The sequence below is a fragment of the Cetorhinus maximus genome, chromosome 5 (genome assembly GCF_964194155.1).
Source record: "Cetorhinus maximus chromosome 5, sCetMax3.hap1.1, whole genome shotgun sequence".
Taxonomy (NCBI): Eukaryota; Metazoa; Chordata; class Chondrichthyes; order Lamniformes; family Cetorhinidae; genus Cetorhinus; species Cetorhinus maximus.
In genome coordinates this window covers 10920874-10940690 of record NC_135883.1, presented here as the reverse complement: position 1 = coordinate 10940690, position 19817 = coordinate 10920874, and positions in this window count along the sequence as shown.

Here is a 19817-nt window from a genome sequence, read left to right as displayed (position 1 = left end):
TGTTAACCTATTTTACTACTCCAGTTTAGCCAACTCTAATTGTAATTACCTTTATTTAAGTTTAAGACTCTAGTTTCAGACCCAAATTTCTAACTCTCAAACAAATTGTGAAACTCCATGTTATGATCATTCTTACCAAGAAGATCCTTTACTATGAGGTCATTAATTAATTAGGTATTACCAGGTCTAGAAAAGCCTGTTGGTTTGTGAATGCATTGTTCTAAGAAACTGTCCTGAATAAACTCTGTGAACTCATTCTCCAGGCTACTTTTGCCAATTTGACTCATCCAATTTATATAAAAATTAAAATCTCCCACAATTATTGCAGCATCTTTCTTACAAGCCACCATTGTTTGTTCGCATATACCTCTTCCGACAGTGTAGATATTGTTGAAGAGCCTATACACTATTCCCACCAGTGACTTCGTTCCTCTGCTATTTCTCATCTCCACCCAAACTGATTCTACATTTTGGTCTACTGAGCTGAGATCATTTCTCACCACTGTACTGATCTCATCCTTTAATAACAAAGCTACTCCTCCTTTCCTTTTTTTTCCCCTATCCTTCCAAAATGTCAAATACCCTTGAATATTCAGGTCCCAGCTGCTGTTAACTTGCAACCACGTCTCCATAATGGCTACCATAGCATACTCGTTTATTTCTATTTGTGCTATCAATTTATCCATCTTCTTATGAATGCTGCATGCATTCAGGATTTAATTCTATCTTTTTACCATTTGTACTCCCACCTTGTTTGTTGGCACACTCTCAAGTTTGTACACTCTCTGTCCCTTCCTGTCATTCTCTGGTTATCATTACCACTATCACCACCCTGCACAAATATCTTGTCCTTTCTCTTTAACTTCCCAATTCTTCCTTCACATGAACTCTTCCCTCTCCTCAGCATTTAGTTTAAAGCCCTCCCTACAGCCTCAGTTATATGATTCACCAGAACACTGGTCCCATTGCAGGTCAGGTGAAGGCCTTTCAACAGTACTGCTCCCAATTTCCCCAGTACAGGTGCCAGTGCTCCATGAATTAAAACCCATTTCTCCCACACCAACCTTTTTGAGCCACGCATTCAACTCTCTGATCCACTGCCACTTTGCTCATGCCTCAAGTAGTAATCCAGAGATGATTACCTTGGTGGTTCTGCTTTTTGATTTAGCCCATTGTTGCTCATACTTCCTCAGCAGAACCTCTTTCTTAGCCTTACCTATGTCGTCGGTACTCATGTGGACCACAATAACCGAATCGTTCCTCTCCAGCCTCAGGGAAATGTTTTTAATCCTGGCGCCAGACGTGTAACACAGCCTTCAGGACTCATGCTCTTGGCTACAGAGAACCTACCCCCTAACTATGCTGTCCCCTACTACAAATACATTCCTTTTTACTCGCCCCACTTGAATGGACCCCTGAACCATGGTGCCATGGTCAGTTTGTTCATCCTCCTTGCTCTTGTTCACATAAGCTGAAACAATATTGATTCTGGTGGACAAGCGCAAGGGCTAAGGGTCCTATAGTGTTACCTTCCGGATCCCTATACCTGTTTCACGTGTAGTCACACCCTCCTGCCCCTCATCATGGACCAAATCTGAAAACCCTAGCCCAGTGCTTACCAAACCTTTTTGCTGGTGTCATTTTAATGTTTCAGACTTCATGTGACACATTAGTGAAAATTTGGTTGGGGGAGGGGATGGGGGGGCGTTGGTAATGAGAACTGTTGAGCAGGGGAGAGGGGGAAGGCTTCATCTGAGTGGGTAGCAGAGAGGCTTCAGTTGTTGAGCTGTTGGTTATTAATGTCATAGGACTTCTGATTAATGTAATAGGATCCACATTATTGATACAATAGGTCATTGATTAATAAGTGTATAGATTATTAATATATTTGGATTTTGATTATTAATGTAATTGCATCCTGATTCCTAAGTTTATAGGATCCTAATTATTGGTGCAATAATTTCCTGATTATTAGACAATAGCCAGCTGATAATTAATGCAAGCAGGATCATGTAATTAATATAATTAGACCCAGGTTATTAATGTAATAGAATCCTGATTATTAATGTACTAGGACACTGATGATTTATGTAATAAGATCCTGATTGTTGATGCAATAGACACAAGACTATTAATGTTAGATGATTCTGATTATTGATGTAGTAGGGCTCTGAGCATTGATGTAATAGGATTCTCAATATTGATGCAATAGGATTCTGATTATTAATGTAATAGAATCATGACTATTAATGATCTTGGTTATTGATGCAAGATGGTCCTTATTGAACAAATAGGCTCTCTACAAAAAAAAACAAACACCTACCTTTTTGTAGTTACCTTTTTTTTGCAGCAACAGCAATGGTACCTCAGAACAGTCCATTAGGCCACGCCCACCAAAAGTACACACGGATTTAAAGGGGCCTTGCAGCTGTCAAAAATCAGTCTGAGCTCAAGGGGATTTAGAATTCAAAAGTGAGGAAATGATGCTTCATTTGTACGGACCCCATCGGGCATTCAGTTTTGGGCACTGGAACTCAGAGGGATTGTTAGCCTTGAAAGGATTACATTGCACATTCACCAAAATGTTACCAGGACTTAAAGCACTAGCTGCCATGAGGTAAGTTTAAATGTCCAGAGTGAATGTTAGTGAATGGGTAGGGTGGGTTAGTGGATGAGGTGACAGGTGAGCAGGGTGGCAGGTGAGTAGAGTGGTAGGTGGGGAAGGATGATAGGGCGCAGGTGGGTAGGGTGGTGGGTGGTAGGTGGGTATGGTGGGTAAGGTGCCAAGTGGTGAAGTGTGGGTGGATAGGGTGGGGAGGTGGGTAGGGTGACAGGTGTGCAGGGTGATAGGGTGTCAGGTGTGTAGGATGGGTGAGTTGGGGAGGTGGGTCAGAAAGTAGTGGGGTTGGGTCAGGAGGGGTTGTCAGCTCCGGGACTAGTCAGGTTGGGTTGGTGGGGTAGTCAGATAGTGGGGGCTAATCAGGTCAGGTTGGGGGGTAGTCAAGTCGGATCAGACGAGGGTAGTTGGGGGATCAGGGGGGCAGTCAGAAAGGATCAGTGTGAGTGATTGGGATGTCAGTTGTATAGTTACCTAGGAATTAGACTAGGATATTTCTGTCTAATATTTCCTGGGTAACTATCCAGGCTTGTAACTCTAACTCAGAGTTGGAGACTTTTTTGGAGTGTTCGGAGAACAGGAGAATTGTCCGTCAGAAGTTCAAACTTCCCGAATAATTCCCATTGAGGTCCACGCGCCTTCCGTGGGGTCCCAACGTGCATCTTGTGTCACATGTCCAGTCTCCAATGATCCAGATACCGAAAGACCTGTGGCTATGTTTTCACCATTTACTGTTACTTCAATTTTCTCCAAAAAATGAACTTTGAAGTCAGCTGATTACCCCCACCTGTGTTTTACCTCCATTTCCACACAACAATCAAAGTTCAGTGCTAATCATACACGACTGAATGAGAGAGTCCAATGTCTACCCTCCATGCGATGGAGGGAGAGAGAGAACAATAATACACAAATAGAGAACAATGCGTACAGGCAGTTCCCTTTTCATTTTTTGTTATTAAAGGGGTGACTTCTGAAAGTAAACAGAGCCTCTTTGAGAGAAAGAGAGGGGAGGAGTGGAATATTTGGATAAAACTTGCACTCGTTGAGGGGAAGTTGTGCTTTGACTCCTAAGGACCCACCTCTGAGGAAATGAGTGGGGTGAGTGGATGGAAAGTTGGAATGATTGACAGTGAAGCAAAGGAAGAATAAGGCCGGATAATGATTGAAGCAAGGGGATGGTGAGAAAGAGAATAGTTTTCAGGCACCATGCTGTACAACTGACCACCTCCCATTTCAAAAGAGAAATAGATTGAGTGAGATGCAGAAGATGAGAGGGAAACCCAAAGGGAGCTAAGATGTGAGAAGCAGTAGGAAGATGAAAGAGACAGTAGGCTGGATGTTCAATCGCCCATGAGGGTAAGCATGTATGCAAGCGCTCATTGAAAATAGCACTCTCATGTCCTGGACACCAGATCAGTTGTAGGTAGGAACTGCCCTGGGGGCCATGTGGCATTAGTTCATTGTGGACCATAGCACAAGCATCCAAGACCCAACTGCCTGGATAGTCCGGATGCCTCCGAAGTGAGACAGGATTTTCAAAGGTAGGGCAAAAGGGGGAGGCCAGGAACCCACACACCTCTGATCATTAAGCTCGTTGTGCAACTCATTAACAGTCTTTTAAGCGGTAGTTTGCAATTTTCAACCAGGAGACACAGGAAAAGCAGAGGGTCTGGAACACATAAGGGTCCAACTGTCATGAACATAGTGGGAGCCTTAAGGGCAAATGGATATACTGATTAACACATTAAGAAGCAAAGAATCATACTCAGCTGGTCAACCAGTGGTACAGAGTTGCCATCGCTGGTTCTAAAAGGCTTTCATTTGTAAGCAATAAGCGGTAGGACCCTTGAGTGGGGTGTGAAGCACTGTGGGCATCACTTGGGAATCATAGTTTGGTTGATGAAGCCCTGGTGAACGATAGGTGAGGGAGTTGAGATGGGAGCAGGTTCCTCTGACATTAGACAGAGGAGTGAGGAGGAGATTCAGCAGAGGCATTTTCCTGGTCAGGAAGAGGCCAGAGGAGCACAACGAGGGGCTCCGCAGAACATTGCGCCTACCGCCCGAGAGTCAGCTACTTGCAGAGTACAGAGCACGTGTGCCATGGGAGACTGCAACTATCCAGGCAGTTGGGTCTTGGTTGCTTGTACTATGGTCCACCATGAACTGATGCCACATGGCCCCCACAGCAGTTCCTACCTACAACTGATCTGGTGTCCAGGTCCCCGACCCAGAATTGAAAATACTGACCTATGGCTCGATGAATTTATACCCCATTGATTTTGCTGTTTGTTTATCCCACTTTCATTTTTAACCTCAGATCTCAGATGACGTGCCATCCCGAGTGCTCCCCTAGTATAACAGGAGTCTAATTGCCAATTAGTAATTAGCTGTGGTAAGCTTGGGAGGGCACTAGCGCTCAGTCTCAGGATTACTACCAGGCCCACAGATTCTTGAGACCTTTTAAGTTTAGCTCCAGAATATAAATCCCTATTGACTATTTACACCTTTTTTAGAACAAGAATAAAAAAAATATTGTAAACCAGACAAAATATCTAAATATAAGCAAAACAAGTTTAACAACTGGTACTTAATATTCTTGCATTTGCCATGCTCCTATATTTATCCATCATATCATTTTTTTCACTTGCTCTACCCTTCTCCCAAAACTATAAATCAATCCGACGTAGGCCTCAGCCAAAATTTGGCTACTTTCCAAATTATGCAGTAAGAAGCTCTATTCCTAACATGGAAACCTACTGGAAAATATCCAGGGGGCAGATCATAGAATCATATGGTACAGAAGGTGGCGATTTGGTCCATCGTGTCTGTGCCAGACCTTCCTGAAGTATTAAGGGAACAAAGTCAATATTTTTTTTCTGTGACTGATGAATGTAATCCCATGGACCAATTGCTGCTGTTTATGCATCATGTCTGCATTATCATTCAATGGCAGAGGTCTTCCGGTCAGGGTCCTTCCACTACCCGCTAAAGTTTTCACCCAGGACTTCAGATCCTGGCTGAGGCTGAAATGGCTCCTGTGCAGCCCTCCCAGAGTAAGTCAAGCGAGTGTAGACGAGTTGGAGAAGGGAGAGGAAATGTCCCCTTTTTTATGGCATGAGTTTCCATATTCAGGTAAGTTTTTTTTCTTAAAAGGTTTCGAGTCTTAAAATGAATGAGTGGGTGGGTGGAATTTCCCCTCCTGCCTGTGGTGGGGGGTGGGGGTGGGGTGGGGGGGGTGGGGAACTGGAAAATTTGGAGACGGGCCAAATATCAGCTTCCCGTCGGCAGCAAATCCGTTTGTAATTTTCCCACTCACTGTTTTCATGGCGGGGCCGATGACGGGTCGGGTTTCCCGCTGATCCAGGGCAGGAACGCCGTTTACATGCATTACCGTGTCATGAACGCTCATTAAAAGGTCTACTTTCCGGAATTGCGTAGCCCCTCTCCCAAACAAGTAGGAAATTAGACCAGTCTGAAACACGTTTGGATATAAATGACGTGTAGCTGTTGGCCCTCACTTTGCTCATGGCTGCGAGGTGAGTGCAACATTCAAAGCCTACCTGCAACAGCGCGGCTCCAGGTTCTCACCAAGATGCTACGCTGGTAGGACCGTAGGGTTTGTCTGCTCACTGGCTTCCTCTCTTCTCTGGGAGGGTGTCATCTGTGAGGCTCAGGCTGGACTGCATACGAGACAGAGGCCAGCATTGCACCCGGGGGAGGGTGGGGGGGGGCTAAGGAAGGTGGAGACACGGGTGACAATGGGAAATGGTGGGGTTGGACAGGGGGGTGGAAGGAGGAAGGAGACATGGGGGTCAATGGGAAATGGTGGGTTGGAGAGGTGGGGGTGAATGATGGCAGGCAGACCTTTCCCTCCCTCCCCACCTCGACAATCATCCCATGGCCAAGACCGTGATGTCCCGAAGCAGACCCAAGGCATCAAAGGAGACCTTCCATGAGCTGCTTTATGGTGGAGCCAAGTCCATATAAATGCACTCAGCATGCGATGCACATGTTCCTCCAGCTTCCGGTAGCTGTAGGGCTCCAGCATCTTCTGCTTCTCGGATGTCCGCAATGTGAGCAAGGCCCTAACGGTAAGTCCTGACTTTTGCACGTCACACTTACCAAGGCGTGTTCTCGACTGGCTTGTTTTCCTGACGCATGGGTAAATTTGACGTGGGGGGATGATTCCGGCGAGCAGGCAAGATGATGAGACGCAAATGCGTTGAAATTAAGTTCCCGACGTCCGGCAGCGGGAAAGGCAGCCTGCCGTTGAAGGGTGGAGCAGATGATCACAAACTGTTTTCACGATGACGTGAAACCGATTTTTGGTCTTCCCACCATATTGTTCAGTCCCCCACCCACCATGATGTCCAACGCCAATAGGGCCGGAAATTCCGGCCATTGCCTTTCATTGCGTGTTCACAAGAGACTTCAGGAGTCATTGGCTTCACAACACAGTCACTCCATTTGAACACTAACAGAGAGGTACATGAGGATAGAAAATTGCAACCATGAAGGAAGCACAACTGCTGCGTATCTGCCAGATTATCAATAAAAGCCTCTAATGTGCTTTCTCCAATTGGCATGGATAACGGGCCAAAGGGCATTCATTCACTGATGTTGAGCTTGACCAGCATGCATGGATTGCAGGCGTGTTTTTGGTAAAAGTGGCACATTCCATGCATGTGTCCAAACCTCTCCCAGCGTCTGTGGGATTGAGATGTCAAGCATCAAGGTTGGCATTGTGGTCATCTAGATATATGAATGTGCACCTCAGCTGTATCAGTGAAAAGCTAGTACCACAGACATTGGTTTTCTGTGTACGAGTGGGAGGTCTTCTGTATTTGCCCAGTGTTCATTAATCTGTTGCTTTATTAATAGGGGCATAGAGTACAAGAGCCAGGAGGTTATGCTGAATTTATATAAGACACTCATTAGACCTCAGCTGGAATATTGTGTATAATTCTGGGGGCCACTTTATAGGAAGGATGTGAACACATTGGAGAGAGTGCAGAAAAGGTTTACAAGAATGGTTCCAGGGATGAGAAACTTCAGCTATAAGGATAGATTGGATTCTCTCCTTGGAGAGAAGAAGGCTAAGAGGAGATTTTATAGAGATGTTCAAAATCGTGAGGGGGCTGGGCAGAGTAGATAGGGAGAAGCTGTTCCTGGTTGTTAAAGGATCAAGAATGAGAGGGCACAGATTTAAAGTGATTTGCAAAAGAAGCAAATGTGACTTGAGAAAGCTTTTTCACACCATGAATGGTTCAGGTCTGGAATGCACTGCCTGGAAGTGTGGTGGAGGCACGTTCAATCGAGGCATTCAAGAGGGTGTTAGATAATTATTTGAATAGAAACAATGTGCAAGGATACAGGGAAAAGGCAGGGCAATGGGACTAGGTCATAATGCTCATTTGGAGAACTGGTGCAGACACGATGGGCCAAATGGTCTCTTTCTGTGCCATTAAAATTCTGTGATTCTGTGCATCTATCAGTCACCAGGGAAAAGAAGGATTGAATAATGGAGCCTGTGGTCAATGCTGCCTTCTTGATGGCAGTGATCCAATTGAGGAGGGGGAGGAGAAGAGCCTGGAGCCACCTAGCGCAGCTTCGAGAGGAAGCCTAGCTGAGGTCTATGGTCCTTGGGAGCCCCAGCAAGTACTGGAGGATGTGGAGGTTAGACAGACCCCATGGAGGTGACTCACATGACTAAGGGTCCACTGACGAAGACTCTCCTATCTGAAAATGACCAACAGACAATGCCGGGCTCATCTGTACTTGTCAAGAGATGTGGTTGATCACATCTGCCACATTCTGCGGGAGGATCTAAAACCCATGGGCTGGGAAGACATCTCCTGCCAGTGCCCCTGAAGGTCATCGCTGCACTGAATTTTTTTGCCAGCGGATCATTCCAGGGATCCACAGGGGACCTATGTAGCATCTCTCAATCCTCATCACATAAATGTGTCAAGGAGGTGACAGATGCCCTCTACAGTAAGGCTCATCATTATGTGAAGTTCACACTCGATGAAGCTAGCCAGGCTGCTGATTCCTGGGGTTTGCAGCTATCTCAGGCTTCCCTACAGTACAGGGTGTGATCGATTGCACACATGTTGCTTGAGAGCTCCATGGCAGTAGCCCCTAATGTTCTTTAACAGGAAAGGGTTCCACTCCCTCAACGTTCAACTGGTGTGTGACCATCAGAAGCACATCACGCACGTTTGTGCCAGGTACCCTGGGAGTTGCCATGACTCATACATCCTGACTCACTCACAGGCGCCTCACATATTCATAGGGCCTCAGCGAGTATTGGCTTGGCTGCTTGGGGATTAGGGCTACTGCTCAAACAATGGCTCATGACACCAGTGTATCGTCATCTGAGTCACTCGGAGGAGAGATACAATGAGACGCAGAAGGCAACATGATCCATCATTGAGCAAACTATTGGCAACCTGAAGATGCGCTTCTGATGTTTGGACCGCTCAATTGGGACTCTGTAGTGCTTGAAATAGAAAATTCCACTCCGTGAGTGGGTGGGTGAGTAGATGAGTGATTGGTTGGGTGAGCATGGGTGAGAGGGTGAGTGGGTGGGTGAGTAGATGTGTTAGTGTGTAGGTGGATGGGTGATTGGCTGAGTGACCGTGGGTAAGAGTGGGTATGTGGGTGGGTGAATGGGTGGACGGGTGAGTGAGTAGATGACTGAGTGATTGAGTCAATGAGTGGGTGAGTGACTGAGCTGGTGGGTGCATGCATGGGTGAGTGCATTGCTGAGTCAGTGAGTGGATGGTTGAGTAAGGAGGTGAGAGTGCGTGAATGGATAAGTGAGAGGGTGAGTGAGAGACTTGGTGAATGAGTGGGTGGGTGTGTGGGTAGATGAGAGCTTGGGTGAGTGAGTTGCTGGGTGATTAGGTGAGTGAGTTGGTGATGAGTGAGTGGGTGAGTGGGTCAGTCAGCTATTGAGTGAGTGAGTGGCGAATGGGTGAGTGAGTGAATTGACAAATGAGTGGACAGTTGCGTTAGCTGATCAGGTGTTTAGGTCAGGTGCGCAGTGGGGTTAAATGGGTAGCCAGTAGGGGTGGTCGGGTCAGGGAGTGGTGTAGCTGGGTTGGGTCAAGTTGGCAGTTGGGTGAGGTCAGTGCTCAATTTGGGGGTGTTAGTCGGGTCGGGGGGTAATCGGGTGGTCGGAGTGGGATGATCAGAAGCTAGTCAGGTGGTGGGGGAGGTCGGTTGTGGTGCTTAGTCGAGTTACTCTGGCTAACCACTGAGTTAAACCAGGCACTACATTTCCTAGGTAAGTGTCCAGTAAAGTCCCACATACCTGGCCCAAGTGCCAACCCTGAACTCAGTGTCAGAGATATTCACAGGGAGTCAATCCATCGGAAGTTTAACCTTTCTGGGCAGTTACAGCACACATGTGTGAGTCAGGGCTTCCACAGGGTTCATACGTGCAAGACAGATTTAAGTCCAAAGTTCGCTTCTCTGGACATCAGAGGATTTGGGCCAATGTGATTAGCAACCGCTTGTAATACTAAATGCCCAGTATAATAGAATGTTTTACTACATTGGCTATAGTTTTTCTCTCAATCAAGTCAACAATATTTTCCAAAGCAGCTAATAGCCTCTACGAGCTTAGAATCAGCTCCGCTTTTTATTTCTGGTATGTCACTCTTCTGGATAAAGTCACAAATTCCACAATTAGACTTGGATTTAATAAAATAAAATCTATGTTAATGGAAGTGGCTCATTGTAATCCTTTTCAGGCTCTTTTACGGCTCTTTTTGTGAAGTGAAAACAATGCTCCTCACTCAGCTGACTTCTCATATTCCAAGTACATTCAGGAGTTTTGAAACAACTGTACTTTCAGAGCTCAGCCCCGTTCCAACACTTCGAAGCAGAACAGGGTAATTACCAAATTCATTGGGTCAAAGGTGACTGTTGCAGTGATTTTAAATGGCCTTCACACCATCACTTTCAATAGTACTGAGTATGGAAGTGAAATGATCGGAATGTGTCGAATTTAGCTGAATTTAGATCGATCCGACTTACCCTGTATTTCAGATAGTGGACAGAGATGAGTATGGTGAAATCTGTGTTTTTGGAGGGTTTTTTTTTGTCTGTGTGTGCTTTAGGCGTGGGGCCACAGTAATTTTGCACTTGTGGGGAGTGACAGTTGGTTGACTGGAGATTATAACATATATAAGGCAAAGAATGTTCCACGTTCGATACATTCGCCCTGCCTCAGAGCAGGGGGTGCAGAACCATGTTGGGAGATATCAACAGGACAGATCAGTCCAAGCAGCAGTTGTTGTTAGTTAGACGAGAGCAGATGAAGATGAGATTCAATTCCATGCTGCCTTAGCTCCATGCTGCTGAGAGGGCTGGGCCTCAGAGAAGCCCAGAGAGGCCTTGGGAGTTGTTGGTAGCTCCATGCTGCTGAGAGTTGGGGCTCATGGAAACCCAGGAGCCATATTTGCTCAGTGTAGCTGGGGAGATTGAGGCTCAGGAAAGCCCAGTTGCAGTGTAGGCAGCAGCATGGCTGAGAGTGTAGCCTGGCCGACACAGGGAAACGCGGTCTCGGTAGTAGGTCAGGTCAGCTGGAAAAGAAGACCAAGAAGACTGGACCTGGAAGCAGATCTGAGAGAGATCTGGAACAGTGAGCTTTTGGGTGAGGATTGTACTCGTGGAACTCAGACAGAGCTGATGTCGGCTGGGGATTACTCTAGCTCTTTGAAGAACTGGAGCTAAAATTCTTTGTGAGGAAGACGGAGTTTTAAACAATTTTTGTGACTCACAGTGATGACTGACATCTGGGTGGATTGCTGAGAAAGTTAGTGGGGATCTGTCTTGGTTGTAGCTGCCATTTAATGTACAATTTGTGGTGTATCCGATCACATTTTCTCTGTTAATTCATGGTCAACTCATGTTTGTAATGTTATTATAATGATTTAATACCTTGGGCTTATTTACTGTACAAGGCACAAGGCACCAATCACTCACAAGGGATGTGGTAAACATGCTGTGGGTTCATTTATTAAGGCACATGAGAACAGTTATAGGTATAAAGCTTGAAGACATCAGTGCTGTGTGTGTGCTCTGCTCAAAGCAAAAGTGAAACTAAGACTAGATCACATGACACATTTCCCTTCTCGTGATGTCATGCTGATATCCCTTAAAGGAATATTACAACAGTGTTGATTCTGGATGTTAAAGTGTCATAATATAAAGATGGATAGTAAGAGTTTCTTTAGATATTTAAATAAGAGTTAACAAAGTGAGTGTTGGTCCTGTAGAAAATGCATCTGGGGGAATTGATAATGGAAAGTAGGGAGATGGTGAATGAATTAAATGGGTATTTTTCCTCAGTCTTTACTATAGAAGACACAAGTAATATCCCAGAAATAGCTGTAAATCAGGAAATGGAAGTGAGGGAGGAACTCAGGAAAATTACAATCACCAGGAAAGTGGTATTGAGAAAATTGTTGGAGCTGCAGGCTGACAAATCCCAAGGTTTGGATGGACTTCAACCTAAGGTCTTAAAGGAAGTGGCTAGTGAGAAAGTTGATATATTGGTTTTAATTTTCCAAAAGTCCCTAGATTCAGGGAAAGCTCCATTAGATTGGAAAATAGCAAATGTGATTCCTTTATTCAAAAAGGGAGAGAGACGAAAGCAGGAAACTACAGCCAGTTAGTTGAACATCTGTCATAGAAAAAATGTTAGAAGCTATTATTAAAGGTGTTATAGCAGGGTGCTTAGAAAAATTCAAGGCATTTAGGCAGGGTCAACATGGTTTTGTGAAAGGCAAATCATGTTTAACCAATTTATTGGAATTCTTTGAAAGAGTCACGTGTGTTGTGGATAAAGAGGAACTGGTAGATGTACTATACTTAGATTTCCAAAAGGCATTTGATAAAGTGCCACATCAAAGGTTATTGCAGAAAATAAAAGTTCATGGGGGAGAATTTTCTGGTCAGCAAGAGGAGCAGGACCCGCTCGCCAACGCATAAAATGACTCGCAGTGATGTCGGGCGGGCCTCCCGATGTCACAGCATGTCATTTAGATTTTCAATTCGGCGGGCGTGTAGCTGACTTGGCTGCACATCTGCCGAGCTGTCAAAGACTTATTAAGGGCTGTTTAAAATTAATTAAATCAATTAAATGAGCTGCCCATCCAATTTTAAGGTTGGCGGGCAGGTGAAGAGTCCAGGCGGCCTTCATATTTTCCATGGAACCTCAACCACAGGCAGGATGAGGTTTTGTGAAGTGCTTATAAATTAAATAAATTTTTTAATTAATGTTCCTTGACATGTCCCAGCTCATGTGACACTGTCCCATGAGGGGACATATCTTAAAATATTTTCAATTCTCTGTTTAAATGTTTGAACCTTAAACAAATCTCCCTGAGGCACGGAGGTGCCTCAGGGAGATTTCTGCACTCATTCCCGCACATGCACGAAAGAGCGCAGGCCCGGACTCAGGGAATACCCCCCACCACCCACCCCCTCGCCCGCTCTGGGATTGCTCAGTGCTTCCGAGCGCACGTCATGCCGGGCAGGCCTTAATTGGCCCACCCACGTAAAATGGCAGTGCGCACCCGATCGGGGGTGCCGATCGGGTTCATGCTCGCTCCCGCCCAAACCCCGCACAACCTCCCCGATGGGGTAAAAATTCAGCCCATGGCGTAGGGAGTAACATATTGGCATGGATAAAAGATTGGCTAGCTAACAGGGAGCAGAGAGTTGGCATAAATGGGTCTTTTTTTTGGTTGGCAGAACGTGGCAAGTGGTGTGGCACAGGGATCAATGCTGGGGCCTCAACTTTTTTACAATTTATATAAATGACTTAGATGAAGGGATGAAAGGAATGGCTGCTAAATTTGCTGATGACACAATGGTAGGTAGGAAAGTGAATTGCGAAGAGGACATAAGGAGGCTACAAAGGGTCATAGATAGGTTAAGTGAGTGGGCAAAGATCTGGCAAATGGAGTATAATATGGGAAAATGTGAAATTGTCCATTTTGGCAGGAAGAATAAAAAATAATCTTATTATCTAAACGGTGAGAGATTGCAGAGCTCTGATTCAGAGGGATCTGGATGTCATAGTACATGAGCCACAAAAGGCTGGTGTGCAGGTATAGCAGGTAATTAGGAAAATTAATAGAATGTTAATGGTTATTGTGAAGGGAATTGATTACAAAAGTAGGGAGGTTGTGCTTCAGTTGTACAGGGCACTGGTGACACCACACCTGGAGTATTGTGTACAGTACTAGCCTCTTTATTTAAGGATAGATGTAAATGTTTTAGAAATGGTTCAGAGAAGGTTTCCTAGACTAATACCAGGAATGGGCGGGTTGTCTTATGAGGAAAGGTTGGACAGGTTAGGTTTGTATCCTCTGGAATTTAGAAGGTGACTTGATTGAAACCTTTAAGATCCTGAGGGGTCTTGACAGGGTGGATGTGGAGAGGATGTTTCCTCTTGTGGGAGAATCTAGAACTAGGGGCCACTGTTTAAAAATAAGGGGTCGCCCATTTAAGACAGAGATGAGGAGAATTTATTTCTCTGAGGTCGTGCGTGTTTGGAACTCTCTTCCTGAAAAGGCTGTGGAAGCAGAGTTTTTGAATATTTTTAAGGCGGAGCTAGATAGATTCTTGATTAACAAGGGGGTGACAGGTTATCAGGGCTAGGCAGGAATGTGGGGTTAAGGTTATAATCAGATCAGCCATGATCTTATCGAATAGCGGAGCAGGCTCGAGGGGCCGAGTGGCCTACTCCTGTTCCCAATCCATATGTTTGTATATTCGTATAAATAGTGTTGATTGTTTGCTTTGCTGACTTTTGTGGCTTTTTTCTCTTTATTAAATACCGAGGATGTCAAATTTCATCTACTTCAACAAAAAAAGTTACTGCTCCCTAACCAGGTCATAGTAAATTTGGGTGCCTCATCTGGGATCTTAACAAAATTTGGGGGTCTGGTCTGGGATCATAACACCAGCAACTGTGAGTATGTAAGAAGTCATTGACACAACTGGAAACAGAGGAATGAATGGTCATAAGTGAGGGTCTAAGCTGGCAATGGAAGAGTGAAAGGCAAAAGCAGAAACCGGCAGATAAATTGGATCCCATAGCATCCATTTTTAAGGAACTATGCAGCCACATAAGGGTTGAAAATTTGGTCTGAAATACTTGTGCAGGCTTTCAATAGGCAGTGCACAGGACGCCATCTTTGTAAAGGACAAATAAGAGACATTGTTCACCAACGTCTGAAGCAGGTTTTAGATTGTTTGCATAAGAAAATGAGGGGCTAATGCCTGCTTCTGGTTCATGCTGCAATGTTGGTTTACCCTGAGACAGCCAGCTCCAGTGCTAGTTCCCTCCATGAAAATCAACCTTAAACACCACAAAATAATTTTTAAAAATAAGCATTTTTCACAATCACCATTACTCCTGGTCCCGAGATCACTGACCACCACCCTGGCCTCCAGTCCCCCTCCTCTGATTTCCTTTCAGCCCTAGCCACAATCTCCTAGCCCCTCTGACAGCACTGTCAAGGCCAGTGATCTTCCTACCTAATCCCTGACATCCAGAGGTTTTGGGGGGGGAGCAGGGGCTAATTTAAATCACAGTGTCACACCCCGATGATGTAGTTGGGGTATGCATTCCATTTTATCTGCATGCGTGACTGCAGCGCCTGGCTCTCCACAACAAGTGCTGAAGGCATCAAGAATCGAAGTACAGGTCAGTCCTCTTTAAAAAGTTTTAAAGATTTCTTGCAAATCAGGAAAATCAGGCGTGCCATTCGTGGCCTCACATTGACCCTCCCCTGCCTTGGCCTTCCACCTTCACTGATTGTGGACTTGCCGACATTCCCAATTCATTCTTTCCTGGCCGAAGACTGTTTCCGTGAGTGCAAGGCAGCCTGGCCCCCTCACCAGCCCCCACTTAACGGGTTTGATTCCACATATTTGCTACATTACCATGATCATCCATTATCACCTCCATAACATGACCTGACTCTGTTCCTGCCTCAGTTCGTCTAATGCTGAAACCCTCGTTTGTGCCTTTGCTAACCTCTAGACTTAACTATTCCAATGAAATCCTGGCTGGGCTCCATCACTCTACACTTCACATCATCTGAAACTCTGCTGCCCGTGTCCTTACTTGGCCAAGTCCCATTCAGCTCTTACCTTTGTGCTCACTGACCTATCTTGGCTCCCAGTCGAGCATTTTAAAATTCTCATTCTTGTTTTCAAATCCCTCCTTGGCCTCCTTTCCTCATCTCTGTAATCTCCTCCAGTCCCGCATCTTTCTGAGATATTGGCACTCATCCAATTCTGGCATCTTGAGCACCCTCAACTTTAATCCATCTACCGTCGGTGGTCATGCCTTCAGCTTCTTAAGTCCTATGCTGTGGAATTCCCTCCCTACACCTCTCTGCCTCTCTACCTCTCTTTCCTCCTTCAGGACATTCCTTAAAACCTACCCCTTTGACAAAGCTGCCCTAATATCACCTTATGTGACGCAGTGCCAAATCTTATTTAATAATGCTCCTGTGAAGCATCTTCTGATGTTTTATTATGTTAAAGCTATATAAATACATTGTTGCTGTTGTCTGCTAGCAGTCACATCATTCCTGTCAGCTTTCGACTGGGGTTAAAGTTGGGACATACAAATAAGACCCAGGAGTTAAGGTTTCCCAGAGGTGGGTGCTAGTGGGGGTAGTTGGTTCAGGTTGGTTGGTTTAGGCCCTTGCATCCTTGATTCCTGTGCTATAGAAGTTGCATTCAACACAAGAGGTGGCATTTAATAAAATTGGAAAAATGTCAAATGGGTTAATGCCCTTGCTAAATAACAAAGTGGGATTTCATGTAAACATGTTTATGCATTTGTTACAAATGTCGTGCAACACAACTTTGATCCCTTTCTTATTAAAACTCCAACCACATCAAAAAATTGCTAATAGGAGTTTTATTTTTTTTTCCAGCTCAGGAATAGAACATCTTGAATAATGCAACATTTGGATTTACTTAAATAGCCCAAATCAGGCCAGTTTTGTTTTCAAATTTGGTTGCAGGGTTGATTTGTTGGAGCATGGTAAAGACCACTGGCAGAGTGTCATGACACAAGTTACATGAACCAGCAAACTTCATTCATACAGTTACTGTTGGGGGGCGGGGGGAACAAGCAAATTGTCACAGAGCTAAAGGAAATAAATACCTGTGAGCAAGGCCTCACTACGGACCAGCACTAGACCTACTAGTTAAGTAATTATTACCGCAAAAGATTTCTTCTTTAGAAAAGTTTTTAAAAGTTAGCCTTAGCTCCCTTTCATTTGAAAACTATTCTTTGATGAAATGGCTCATCTTGTGCACCTCTTTGAATCAATCTATGGACATATTTAGATTGTGATTGTTACCTGCAATTCAAAGGTAGCTACTGGAGTAACAGTAAAGATTTGTTTCTTTAGGCTGCATAGTTCTCCAGGTTGGATTCCAGAAATCTCCCAGTTGATGTAGTTTAGGGGTTAATAGCAATGATTAATTATTCAGTTGCAATCAGGTTTCAGAACCTTCAGCTAGACTTCCTTAGGCTATGTACAATCGAGTTGTTCCTCATGTTCCCTGATTTGATGCTTCTGTGATTTGAATTATTAAGTAATCACAGTGCTCCTTACAGATGGCTGCAGTTAGCTAAATGATTAAACCTTTTGGTAAACTACCAACATTTTCATTGAAAACATAGGCTGCTTGAAACATATTCTCACACTTCTTTCACAATTTCCCAAGACAACTGAATTACCCAATGACCTGTAAAACAGTATCTTATCCAGTCACAAAACTTCATGAAAATACAAGAGTGTGATCTATTAGAGGGTCAATGTACATTACATAAGTACAAGCTGTTTTGGGAAAAAGCTGAAATGTAGAACACGTCAAACCCTAGGGGCATTTTGTCTAATAGCCTCATTATGCCTTGTCTCAAAACACAGTACAAGTTATTTGCCTTTTTATCCTGTTGTACATAAAGGAGGATCATGCAACTTTTGGTAGCTTCCATATTATTCCAATTTCATTTGAAACCAATTATTTGATGCAAAGACTATTTGTTTTATTTAGTACATATCTAGTCGTAACAATGCCCGCAATTTTTCTCCCTTGACCGTGAATTTTCCTATATATAAGCGCCACAAGTACCCACAATGACTAATCAAAACTATTTGCATTTGTAAGAATGAGATGTTAATGGTTTTAAACTATATCTTGTGGGAAATAAATAAAATACACAAATACACAACTGAAAACATCCTTCATAATGTACCTTTTTCAATCTAGCTTACCTAGTAGAATAGTCATTTTAGTCTTTAACAGATTAGTTGTTACAAATATGTTTTAATGGCAAATATGCATGTGAAGTGATGTTTTTGCACATCCCTGAACAGAGAGTTTGGGTCTGTAAGTGCTACGCTATGCAACAGGCATTAAGTTCGGTAAGTGAAGATTATCTCTTAAAATGTGCGAGCAGCTGGCTTTAAAAACTTGGAACTAACTTGATACTAGCAATTACTCAGCAGCCCAAAAAAAAAAGTCTGATGTGTAATTACCAGTACTTTGTCTTTGCTGTTTAAAGCAATGAAAGAAATGAAAATAGCTTCCATTCATTTGGCTCCCTGAGACATTGGAATGTAGTAAGGTCGCCTAAGGGATACATGTGAAGAATGATACCTATAGTGTAGAAGAGCACAGCTTTGTCATTGCCAAAGTGACATGCTCCTTAGTTTCCACACCTTGTCTGCAAAAGCAGAAAGGTGCAGCATTTGAAAAAAAAGGTAACTAATTCAGAAATGGAACTTTGAAATTCATTCTGTTTAAGCAGGTTTCATCCACAAAGTGTCTTTAGCAATTCAAAGAGCTTAACTAACATTTGCAATAAACATGTGTACTTGCAGAGTACTTACATCCAACTGGCCTGACCAACTAATAATGCTTTTCTCTGAGTATTCATAGTGCTTGCAATGCATATGGTAATTCCACACCTAAAATCCTAGGCTGGAATTTTCCAGCCCCTCACGCCAGCGGGATATTCCTGTCCTGTCGATGTGAATGGACATTTCCCTGGCTTGTCAGTCCCACTGTAGGGAAAGCTGCTGCGGGGGCGGTGGGGGGGAGCTGGAAAATTCTGGCCCGAGTTGTAATCCTCAAAATCATGACTTTAAGTGAATCAGAGGTTCCCATAGGAATCAATGTTAAAACTGGAGTTATGTTCTTTTGGACATTTCTTGCCCAGAAAATCCAATGTACAAGTCGAAATACTGCACCACATATGTACTGTGCTGTGCATTCCCAGCTGAAATAACTTGTAAAATAATCACTAAACATAAAAGAAATGCTGCATAAATTCAAGTTAGATAACGCTCACCAGTCTTTCTCCTTTGGCAGACACTCGGGACCGAGGATGACTTGCTTCCACTCCAGTTTGATTCGTGTTGGAACGGCTGCTAAGTCCAATGGGCAATCTGCAGGCTCTACTCCATGTGGGGCAGGTGTTACTTGGACGATCAGGTAGATGCATTGTTTGGAGGTTTGTGCACTCTCTCCAACGTGTTGACTTTACCTCGACATGTTCTTGACAAAATCTCTTGATGGGGACTGTGACTTCCCAAATGAACCATCTCCATTTCAGTCAGTTACCATGATTTGGTGTGGATGTTTGATCTATTCAGGAAGACACCCCTAAAGCATTTCAGGAAAGGTGCTTTTGAGGTGATTAGTACCTCGATGTTGACTATTTTGGCTTGGGAGAGGACAGTGCTGTTGGACTGCCTTTCTTTCCATTGGGTTTAGAGGATCTTGCAAAGGCACCACTGGTGATGCTTTGAGGTGCCTGCTGCAGACTGTCCAAGTCTTAGAAATATAGATAGGCATGTGGGGGGTCACTGCTGTCTGGTGAATCATGACCTTAGTCTTGGGTTTGAGATTCTGGTCCTCAAATGCTCTTATCCACAGTCAGCAAAGGCTGAATTGGCACATTGGAGGCGATGATGGGGGAATTTAGTTGTCTATGTCTGCCTTCATCAAGAATAGGCTTGCAACATATGGAGAATGATCTATTTTTTCCAGGATCTTACCGTTGATCTTAATGTGCTTTGGGAGTTGGTTGGAAATGGACCTTAGTTTTCCAGGTGTTTGGTGAAAGGCCCATTTTCTC